General features: G+C 43.6%; 1 long non-coding RNA gene across 1 annotated transcript; it reads right to left on the bottom strand.

Annotated features, from left to right (window-relative positions):
* Positions 1 to 218: 218 nt before the first annotated feature.
* On the bottom strand, positions 219 to 6,070 carry LOC146181238 (uncharacterized). The gene is made up of 4 exons (XR_014700186.1): positions 5,875 to 6,070; positions 5,366 to 5,430; positions 4,325 to 4,464; positions 219 to 504 (listed from the first exon to the last, which is right to left on the bottom strand). It is a non-coding gene; the product is annotated as an uncharacterized LOC146181238 (long non-coding RNA).
* Between the last annotated feature and the right edge of the window lie 6,078 nt (positions 6,071 to 12,148).

The following is a 12,148-nucleotide window of genomic DNA, read 5'->3' as shown; positions in this document are numbered from 1 at the left end:
TCCAATAAGTGTTACTCGGTGCCACCATATTGTTCGCTCCTCCTCTCTGGACTGCTGCAAACCGGCTCTGCTTCCACTGTGCTAGCACCAAATGCACAAAGCAGTCCAGCAGGTAATATGGTGACACCCCGTGACCACTTATTGGAAAGGTGCACACTACTATGACTATGCTACAGTATGCTAAGGAAGTGAACACACAAAAAAGCCAGGCAATCATGTTACTCTGGTAACGAATGTTTAATTGTGGCTGGCCTTGCATATGGCGGGCAGTAATGCATGTACCCCTGTCTTCGGACAGGACAGCAGGGTTGTAAGCATCTCCAGCAAACACTGTGCGGATGTTCGTTTTTTTATAAAAATTTAGGAGACACTTGAGATCTGTCTTTAAGAGTATAGCATGGTAGCGTCAACAGCTCCCGTCTGCAGCTTCCCTTGTGGATCCTTGACCGCATACATGCACCTTGCTATTTTATAAATGAAGTGTTTAAAGAACTTTGCTGCAACCTACAAAAAAAAAAAAAAAAGAATGTAGGAAGTGCTTAAGAGCTCTAAGATCGCTAAGGCGAACACAACCCGGCACCAGAATTAGAATATGTGACTAATAGGTACGGTGCAGGGAATGCAGCCTTCTAGTTACACACGTCAAATGACAGATCGAATACCACACGCCCATCCTCCGAGGTCCTGTGTATAAGCGCATAAGTGGCCCGAGTATGCATGGGGTTGCCATTAGCCTCTTTGTCACCTCTCCGCGGCGGTTTGCACAGCCAGGATGCCTCCTTTCCTCCTCTCTGCAACGCGGCAACAGAGCACGCACCTGCCAGAGCTCTTCACACGCAAGTTCCAGTATGAAGGACGTTTTTCGATGACAATTTCTGATCACACCTTCTGTACATGACGCACATGAGCCAATTAAAATACAGCTATTTAAATGCCCTCTAAACACGTGAATATTGTGAATATAAGCATAATACATAAGATAAATTCTCAGCACTGGGTAAAATATTCACAAAGTATTGTCAAACATGAATATAAAAAGAAATTGTAATAAAATCTTGAGGATATACAAAAGGCAGAAAAATGCTCATTTCTTAAACTACAGCTTGAAAATGAAGAAGTCTTTTTTTTTTTTGCCTCAACTCCTTCAGCACCATGTAATTTGTTTATTAAATAAAATATTTACACAATCTTGCTATTAGATAATACTAAAATGCAGGTATTTTGATCCTCAATTAAATAAATGCCCATGTTTTTGTTTTGGCTTTATACATAACATAAAAACCTTTTTCTCCAAAATTTGCAGAAAAAATCCAAAAAGTGAAAGAAAAGGGGGCATGAATATCAAAATAAGCCAGCAAGAAAAATAATTCAGAATACTAAAATATGCTACACTGCCTCTTTTATTACTAGTAAAGATATGGTGCACCTATGGGCAGATTTCTTTTTTTCGTAGTGCTGTTCGGAAGCAGTGGTCATTCTTGATTTCCTGCAGCAGTTGTTGAGAGTCTCATGTACCTATTCTCCACATCACACTACAAAATGCAGCGAAGCCCAACTGCCAAGGAAGTAATAATTTACGTTCTGAAGTTCATTTTGAAGGTGTGCTGTTCTCTCAGAAATATAGCTAAGTTGCTGAAAACACCCATTTTTAAGCTCGGCCTTCCTCTACTCATTTTACAGTTTATAGCATTGGCATTTCCAAACCTTTCAGGATTTATGACTGGATTATTTGGTGATATGTTTTCCACAAGGTGGGAGAGTTTGCCATCAAATTTGAAAATCTGCAATAGGAGCTCGGTGTTCAAACTCCACTCGATTTGCTTGAAGAAGTTCCACACTTGAAGTTCTGGAGAAGCCATATCAAGTAGTACCAAGCTTTCATTGCTGCTGAAACCCAGCGAATGGAAACAGAACAGTGAGAACACAAAATGAGCACGTGTAACTGACCAAGAGTGATCAGAGATTGAAACTAAGCTTTTGTTGGCCACTAGCTGAAGTTCGAGGCTGGCATTTGACTGATTCATCATCTGAGCTGAAGTGAGAGCTAGTAAAATTGTCTTCAAGAGACTTCGCTACTGCTCTCATAAAAAGAAAACTATAGTAGAATCAGCAGAATCGTGTGAATGGCGCCAAAGACCTCTTTATTTCGAATAATTTTTTAAATGTCACACTGTGCCAGAAAGAACAAAAAATAAAATAAAAAAATAAACAAGCCGCACACAAACGAAACTATGGTTGTCACAATAGCCCCACTGCGGTAGTGCAGTGGTTAAGATGCTAGATTACTGTGCCGGAGTACCCATGTCCGAACCCGACCGCTGGCGGCTGCTTTCGATGCAAACGAAGTGGCACCCGTGTGCTATGTGATGTCAGCGCGCGTTAAAGATCCCTAGGTGGTCAAAATTACTCCACAGACCTCCACTACAGCACCCATTTCTGTCTTTCCACTTTGACTCCCTCCTCCCTTCTCTTACGACACAGTTCAGGTGCCCACAGAAACAAGTGACAGATTCTGTGCCTTTCCATCCCTGTGAACTAGTTACTATAATTACTTTTGTCATACTATCTGCCTAAATGGGGCTACATGTTCCAAACACGAAAATTTACGTCTGCCAGTGTGTGAGAACCATCATTCATATATGAACGATTGGCTTAAAGCGGTCCTGAAAGGTATAAGCCCTAATCCCTTAATTTGTGCCGGTATTATCTCACACATAATCGTCAGCATACAACCATAATCTACCACATTGTGCCTAAGACCACCCAACATGGGTATAAAGCTCTGTTTTAACCAAGCTGTATGAATGTGGAGTAGCACGTCTGATACTGGATCCAAGGGTCTCGGAGGGTTCTATTCCACCTCACCCTCTCGCCTCAAAGGAGCTGCCTGAGTTAGCAGCTCCAGATAGCGTCGTCCTCTCTTTTCTCGATTCTTAGTCTCTTTTGCGCTTTTCCACAATATGAGCTCCAGCCAGTTCGGCCATATCATGTGGCCTCATGACATCGCAGAACCAGACAACCAATCAGTGCATGGCCATGTCACCTGCCAAAGGCACGGTTGTGATTTTTCTCAAGGGTGACGCCTTTTACGCTACCGCAATAAAGCAACCATTCTACAATAAGTCACTCCTTGTGGAGCACTTTTCACTACTGCTGCTGCATTGTATGATATGGGCAGTTCAAATTATGTCCCTTCTGTAAAGAGCAGTTTGTTTGCACAGCCTCCTATCCGATGTGGATGTAGGCTACAATCCAGCACACAACAGCGGCAGGGCAGACACATTAAAAAACATGGCAGCCCTTACGAAAGCCAGCTGCTCTTTCAGCTGATAGAAAGTCCAAGATTTTCCCAATTCTATTATCTTGTAGGCAATGGACAGTAACCCGATCAGTTTAAGTTTGCAAGTGCTTGACAGCCCCTTTCTTATAGATTATGGTACTGTTAGGATCCTTCCAAGATTTTTATACGCTTGAGGTCATGAGGCACTACACACACAAAGCAAGCAGTTTTTCTAGCACAATCTCCCTACCACTCTTCAAAGATCTGCAGTTGCCTATGCATGGGAAGGAAAGCGTAGCAGGGGACGGCAGAAAGTTAGGTGGGCGGATGAGATTAAGAAGTTCGCAGGGGTCAAGTGGATGCAGCTAGCACAGAACCGGGTTAAGTGGAGAAATATGGGAGAGGCCTTTGCCCTGCAGTGGGTATAATCAGGCTGATGATGATGATCCATACCAGCCGATTTCCGGAACCCTTTACATTGCTTCTAAGGCTTTTTTACTTCCTCCATGACCAGCATGACGTACAAACTGCTCACATTACTGCCCGTCATCCTGACTGCTTCAGGGCAATGTCATCAGCAAATTGCAGATTACTGAGGTATTCTCCATCTACTCTTATCCCTGAAGGCATATCACCTAGCACATAGTACAATAGATGCTGTCAAGAGAGTACAAGAAGTGGCCGATTCCATGCCAAGTTACCTAAGACAATGCCATGTTTTAGACACCATCACACACGGATAACATTTTCTCGGAGAACCACAGCTGTGTTACCTCCACACCGGATCAAGTTTTCTTCTATATGACAAACTCTCCAATAAATTTCAGGCCTGTTCAGGTATTAATCTGTTACTTTAATTCGCAAGGCTAGAAGCTAGACTGGCAAAAAATTGCAGTCACACATTTGTGCTTCCCACCTCCCCCCCTTGCAAATCATGTGTTCCAAACCACCCAGAATGATTTTCAAATAATAGTATATCAGCAACGGTGACAATATTACACAACAAGATTAAATACATTGCAAGCAAGGTGTTTTAAACTTAACTGGGAGCACGCTCTAAACCTGTGGAAGCAGTGAGAGTATCCATTTGGTCACACCAGTCGCAGCTCACTGCACAACTGAGGTGGCGGTGTAATCGAACTGGCGGAGGGAACTCGTTCGTCGCCACCAAGAATTCGTTGCCTCTGCAGATGTAAATAAATGAGAGTAATACTGCAATTACATTTAGTTTGCATAAATTCAGCAAACTCACTCACAATAGAATTTGGTTCGAGTAAAACAAGTGAGAGTGCCTGCTGCAGAAGGAAAAAGGTAGCAACGAGACTGGCTGTCAATGCTAGCACAAATACAAATATTTAGCACACTTACAAAGCACTGAAATAGCAACAAAGAGACTAAGTTAAATCACTTGTGCAGTAAGTGCCCAATATGCTGCGGCTTGCATGGAACTGCAATGGAGAGTGCTTATAGCAGCAACTGCCAAGCTCTTTGACAGGATTACGAGGTACTCGCAATGGTGCCTCATTCTCCCACAAAACATGCCAGCTCAGATTAATTATTGCTCTCTTTTCAAATAAGCTGTCAATGGCCTTGGCAGCAGCTTGAAGCCAAGCACTGCCAACTATTTATGTTGGAGCAGGCAAAAGATATATATATATATATTAGGGAACTCTGCAGTAGCAACATGCATCCAAAGTGTTAAATCTATATAAACAAGCTCAGTGAGTTCCACCAATGCAGTTATTTCGGCAGTAAAAGGACAGATATTGTCACAGGCATGAACTTATGCTGGTTGAGGAGTAATGAAGTCACCATCATTGCTGTATACACCGAAATAAGTGAGTACTTGACAGTGAAAGGTCTGAGCAAATAAGCACATGAATTCGGTCATGTATATAACCATACTTTTGTAGCCATTTCATGCTGTGCAGTAGGCTTGTTGCACTTCGAGGCTCAGTCCGCACAGGGCCTACTTACGTTTAAACTCTCTCAGCTGGCCAGCAACCCCCCTTTTAGCAGTCCGCAGATATTACTCATGTATTGCAGCACTACCACGTATGGTCTGTACAGATGAGTGCCACTTACCTTCCAACAGTTTTCCGAAAGAAGCCCGACATTTTCTATGGGCCGAGCCGCTCCATCGGTTGAAGCTGCGAGGAAGGCAATAAAACCCCGATTATAAACCAGCGCGTTCACGCTGGCGCACGCAAAAATGTCTTATACTGCCCAAACAAATATAAGCGAACTCAGAAATAGTTTTGCGTTATCTTTTAGTCGCCTCATATGTCCCAATACTCCAGTGCATCCGGAAGACAACAGCAACCGGCGACCGATCGGTGCACAGCAGCAGGAATGGAAGTTGTTCCAAGCGCAATGAAACGAGATCGTGGACGCCATTAAGCAGTCTCGTCGTCTCCTCACGCCTTCGCCCGGAGACTGTCGCGCGATAGCGCGATTACGCCACGTCAATAATTGAGGATAACGCATGCTTGCGCTGCCGTGCAAAAACTCGTTAAAGAAGCTGCAAGGAAGGCGATGGCAGAAAGACGACAAATACTTTACTTAGAGTTCGCGGGCATGTATGTACGACTCACCGCAGTCAGTAGGACTGCACCGAGGGCTGCGCCCCTGAATTTAAGGCTATAATCCACGAACTGAATCCGCATTTCACCGAGTTTGCATCTACCGGGATGATGGCCCGCAAACTGCAGCAGACCGACGCATGAAAGACAACCTAGGGTGCCTAGGGCTCGCAAAGCGCAAATGCTCGTTGTCTGAAAAGCGCGCCAGCGTTCCTCAGTGAACATCTGGGTTTGAGGCTTACTTCTAGAAAAAAACAAGCACTAAAAGCTATTTGACGTCACATCCGTCCAGAAGAACAACATATCCTCCTTTCCACTTTGGTCCTGGGCGCGCATGCGCAGTTCACGGAGCCGGCTCTCTGCAAGTTCAGGTCCTCGTAGACGTCTACTTAGACGGCTACGCGAGCAGCCGCCATCTTGAAGCAGTCTCGCGAAGACGGCTTCGCCGAAGTCAACATCGATGCAGACTACTTTGCTGTCTAAACATGGCGGACAGAGCGCGTTTCGCGCTCAGCGAGTCGTGCGTGCGGTTGTTGCAGTAGTTGTACGGTGGTCGTGCTCTTTGCGAACGCCGGAGTATATGCATATGAACGATCTTTCAAACGTGAGTTGTTACGTCAATGTATGCGCTAGCTAGAGGCTAATTTAGCTGTCTTTATGGTCGTGAGATTCATAGCACTGCAGATTCTTTTACCGCGCTTAAGAGGAAAGCTGCGTTGGATGCTGTTGGTCTTTTTTAACTTGACGAGTTTCTTCAGTCGTGATGTTATCGACGAACTCGTCACTTTCTGGGCACCTCGCCGAGAGTCAGGACGGCTGCTGTACGGCGCACGTGTGTGTTTCTGTCTTGCTGTAGTAGCCGTGGCAAACTTCCGCGGATTTTCAGTTAATCTCGGAAAAACGAACCCGCCTGACGATGCCGACTTGTTGCGCATTGATTTTTTTGTGCCTGTACATTATTAAAACGAGTTGTTTTCTTTGGTTTCCTCGTCTAGTGACTACAGACAACAGGTGTAACGGCACAGTTTTTCGTTTGCTGTAGCCGGTTATCACCTTTCGTCCGTAATCCCCTCAAGTTTACAGTATTTTGTATGTTTTCATTCTTACAGCTGTGTGAATGAGACATCTGAGAAGCATGTACACTTCAGCATCAGTAATAAAAAAGGAAAAACGGACTAATGTTCTCTTCCGTCAATTCGTGATAGGGCTCATTGCGTGAGAAGTAGGTCTGCTACAAGTTCACCTATTAATAGTCTATCTACGTTGTGGCGATTACACATGTAATATTGTTGCTGCAAAAAATCGGCGAACCGTTAAAAACGTGATTTTTACCTGTATTGTCATAAATCTTTAAAGAAAACAGCGTTATAATAGTTGTTAAAACGGTTTAGTTCAACCTTTATGCCGCGAGGTGACGCTAGGCGTAAACAGGTAGACGCGACCAGACCTTCTTTATTGGAGTGCTCCGTCGCTTCTGCGCATGCGCCAGCTGAAAGAAGTGAGGAGGAATAACTTCCCGAATGTGACGTAAAACTTGTTTTATATTTTGTTTGTAAATGTCTGCCGCTTCTCGTCGCTGTTTCCAGCGATCGGCCGATAGCTGGTCGCCAGTGTCGCCGGCTCCGTGATCGCTCGCAAGCCGGACTTGGCTGTGGCGATGGTGGCGGACGGGTTTCTTCGCATCGTAGCTTGAATATCGTAGCCGAGTGGCCGTGTGTGGCCGTGTTCCTTTCCACTTGTTATAATACTCCTTGAGCTTCGGCCTCGCGTACTGCTGTTCGTCAAGCGGCATGCTGTGATATTCCCATGCGTTCTCTTAGTTACAGATAGCACCGTCTCCGACCTGTGGACTCTGCGACGCTAGTTCTGCAATGCATGTCAGCCCGCCCTTGTCGATGGAACATGCCTGCAGTATGTTGCAAGTAACTGGTGTGGTCAGCATTCCATGTACTTACTTGCATTTCCCGAAATTTATACGAGTCACTGCCTTTCGATCATCCGGAAGTACGTATACAATTCGGACTGAGGTGTACAGCGCAAGCAGCGCAACACATGGGATGCGAAAAACTCGCCTCCGATCGAGTACTTGAATGGAATCTCGCTGTCATTTTTATCGTTGACCTCGACTTCGACACCACTATTCAGCAGCAGTGGTAAACTTTAATCACCTCGAAATACCAGTATAAAAAGGCCGGTTGGAGCCTGTAATTTGTACGAAATTGCCTCGACTCTATCCTGGATTTCAAGAGGTCAGTTAGTGTATCCGCAGGGCAATTGTTTTGCCATTTTCGTTGCCTTTATCGGATGTACAAACAGGAATTCGGTGTCCAATTGATGCAGGCAGCTTGGCACAGCTAATCTATTATGAAGCTCCGGTGCGATAGCCAGCCCGGGACTAACCGGGAAGGCCAGCTATTCATCACAGCTCTCAAGCGACTCACTGCCCGCCTACTGGGCTAGTCATGCAACCGTGGAACCCAGGTATATTTTCAAGTAAACTTCTGTACTTAGGAGTGCCGGGAGGTAGACTGCCCGCGCAAAGAAAAAATGCTCTCCACATCTCCCGACGCAGTCCTGCCTCTAGTTTTGCTCCTAAAGTTGAAGGCACAGTATTTATCTTCCAGCTGCTCTAGCTCTAGACAGTTCTTGTATCGAATTCCTGTATTTTTAACATTTTTTTTTTGTCTCAGAAAACATCCCACGACGTCCTATTCGATCGATGTTATTTCTACCTGCCCTGTTGTGCTTATCATTGTAGAAAAGCATGTAGACTAGTGTCAAAACAATAAATAAACAGTGCTGCGTCCGTGATTCCATCATTGTCCAGCCATTGCCCTTGCGACTAGTTACAGCATGCACCAAAAACAAAGTTTGCAAAGTAATTATTTCCTCTGCCTTAGGAAAAAACTAGGCCAGCTGTGAAAACTGCAAAGATATGGACTGATATCCCTTCATATTGTTTCACACAATCATGCTAATAATGTGTTGTATTTTCAAAGACCTGCTTGCCAGCGCAAGACGGAACATTTATTGCGGACTGCATATTGGTTGTGTAGTGTCAAAATACACACATGCATCTCGATTTCAGGACACTCAATACCCTCGGGTGGTTAGAAAATACTCCAATTGTCATGATAGCCAACTGCAGCTATGGGATAAAAAAGGTATAGGGACATAAATCATTGCAAGAGTAACAAAACTGCGTAAATTTGCACTGTTAAAAATATTAAACACTACACAGTGAAAGTAGTTTTGCTAGAACAATTGCTGTGACTGACATGGCAAACAGTGCTTGTTGCCTTTAGTGATGTGTTGAGCACAAGGCCTGCATGGAGATTTTAATCCTGTCAGTTAGGCGGAGTTATGTCCTGTTTTTGTTGTGTTATCATACATGCAGGCCAAGGTAATGCCATATGGTCCTCGGTTCCAACACTGCAATTCTGAAAAAGTGACTGCCAACACAGGTCTGATGTACACCGTCCCACTGCTGACCGTGTATGTTCCTAAGTGATGTCCAAGTCTTGGGCAGATACTAATCGACGCAGCTCACAAAGCAACATTCCTGCCAAGGTTGTTGCCTACCATAAAACCCACATGCCATAGCTGCCATTCATGGCAGCCCAGAAGTAATGAAGTGCTGATGAAACACATTTGAGATGTTCAGTGAGTTTACACAAGAGGGAGTTGTTAATATGGTTAATTAGTCATCCAGTGAAATTTACACTGTATTTATTTTGTTAAACAAAGCTCCTTTTGTGAAGTGAAACAAGCTCCTAGTAGCCACAGGCAAAAAGTAGGCAAATGGCTATACATATTGAAATACTTATTGTGAATTGTGTTTTATTGTCAGATTCCTTTGAAGGGACACTAAGGAGGATGGAAAGCAGGTTTCCTGTATTGCTAAGATACAGTGTTCTAATCTTAAAGAGACTACAGGAGTCGCTTTGGGACGTTAAATGATATTCGTGATGACGTTGCCCACCTTCACACAAAGCAACATTCCTGCCAAGGTTGTTGCCTACCATAAAACCCACATGCCATAGCTGCCATTCATGGCAGCCCAGAAGTAATGAAGTGCTGACGAAACACATTTGAGATGTTCAGTGAGTTTACACAAGAGGGAGTTGTTAATATGGTTAATTAGTCATCCAGTGAAATTTACACTGTATTTATTTTGTTAAACAAAGCTCCTTTTGTGAAGTGAAACAAGCTCCTAGTAGCCACAGGCAAAAAGTAGGCAAATGGCTATACATATTGAAATACTTATTGTGAATTGTGTTTTATTGTCAGATTCCTTTGAAGGGACACTAAGGAGGATGGAAAGCAGGTTTCCTGTATTGCTAAGATACAGTGTTCTAATCTTAAAGAGACTACACGAGTCGCTTTGGGACGTTAAATGATATTCGTGATGACGTTGCCCACCTTCACACAAAGCAACAAAGCAACATTCCTGCCAAGGTTGTTGCCTACCATAAAACCCACATGCCATAGCTGCCATTCATGGCAGCCCAGAAGTAATGAAGTGCTGACGAAACGCATTTGAGATGTTCAGTGAGTTTACACAAGAGGGAGTTGTTAATATGGTTAATTAGTCATCCAGTGAAATTTACACTGTATTTATTTTGTTAAACAAAGCTCCTTTTGTGAAGTGAAACAAGCTCCTAGTAGCCACAGGCAAAAAGTAGGCAAATGGCTATACATATTGAAATACTTATTGTGAATTGTGTTTTATTGTCAGATTCCTTTGAAGGGACACTAAGGAGGATGGAAAGCAGGTTGCCTGTATTGCTAAGATACAGTGTTCTAATCTTAAAGAGACCACACGAGTCGCTTTGGGACATTAAATGATATTCGTGATGACGTCGCCCACCTTGTCCCTTATCGCATACATCTGGTTTTTGCCTATGCCCAATTTCTTCTTTACCGCTTTAAGGCTTTCCCCGTTCTTTACAGCATGTTCAATTTTCTCCATGTTATACTTCCTTATATCAGCCACCTTGCGCTTATTGATTAGTTTTGATATCTCGGCCAATTTGATCTGGTCTGTTCGATTGGAAGCTTTCATACTCTGGTGTTTCTTAATCAAATCTTTCGTCTCTTTAGACAGCATACCGGTATCCTCATACCGGTATTTGTCATATTGATCGTATTTATATGCTGTGAGCAAGAACGTTCTGATACATTCTAGCAATGCAAGGAGGAGAAAGCTGTCTTATTGAAAGGTCAGGACACTGATTGTGGGAAGGTGCTGCTGAGAGGTTTGTGATGAGCAGAGCCTGTTTAATTCATCAGCAAGCCTCACTGCACCATAATTACGATATGACATGAACGGCCAACACTGTTAAGTTGCGCTGACATATTCATGCGTTTTATGCATGCACAATGTCCGTCATTTTTGGTTGCTGAGTGGGCTTACACATATTTTTGATGTGATACCCAAAATGTGCGCTCTTTTTTCTTTTTTTCCTTCTTTCGTGCAGATGTCCGTGCTTAGGCTACACATGACCACCTCTCTTGCATATGCTCTGGTCGACGGCTGGCAGAGATGCTCGTTTAGGTAACTTTTGGGTCGTCGAACATCGGACTTTCACATTTGTATGAATCCACCGTCAACTGGTTAAAGGAGAATGATTCTCTCCTTGCTCCTCCAGGAGAGAAACCTAGCACATCTAATCTGACCCCTACACGCCCTTTTTTTTTGTTGACCAAAGGTGTGGCCGTATATATGAAATAAATAACTGAAGCAACAAATAAATCTGCAATCTGCAAAATATGCTTGCACATTTAATGCCATTACATTTAAAATAGCGAACACATTTCGTGACATTCTGTGAAATGCATGTCTGCTAATTATTGCGATTGCTGTATATGCTGTACCAGTGTACCTGGGCAGCTGTTTTCCCTCTTTGTGGTGAATTTGTCAGTCTTCTGTTGGAGCAAAGATTGTGTTACCTCAGAATATTTTCTTACATCCATCAGTGCATACTTTGCTTGAATGCTTCAGTGCACCCTATTAAAGGGACACTGAGTACAACTCCATTGAGTCATTGGTCTCAGTAAATATTTGATTATTTCTCTCATTATGGCTGTGTTGTCTGGCAGCAATCGTGGCATATAGTATTTATTGGTGAGAAAATTTAAATTGGAAGCCTTTCCCATGAGTCGATTCATGATGACCTTGCTGAAAAGGACGTGTCACTGCCACATTAGAGTGGATCATGACACAATATATCTTGCAGTAATCTGAACCAAAACTTCTGTGTGGAAGCATGCATTTTACTTTATT

The sequence above is a fragment of the Amblyomma maculatum genome, chromosome 8 (assembly GCF_055883805.1).
Source record: "Amblyomma maculatum isolate TAMU_Amacu chromosome 8, ASM5588380v1, whole genome shotgun sequence".
NCBI lineage: Eukaryota > Metazoa > Arthropoda > Arachnida > Ixodida > Ixodidae > Amblyomma > Amblyomma maculatum.
This window is presented reverse-complemented; position numbering and strand designations above follow the sequence as displayed.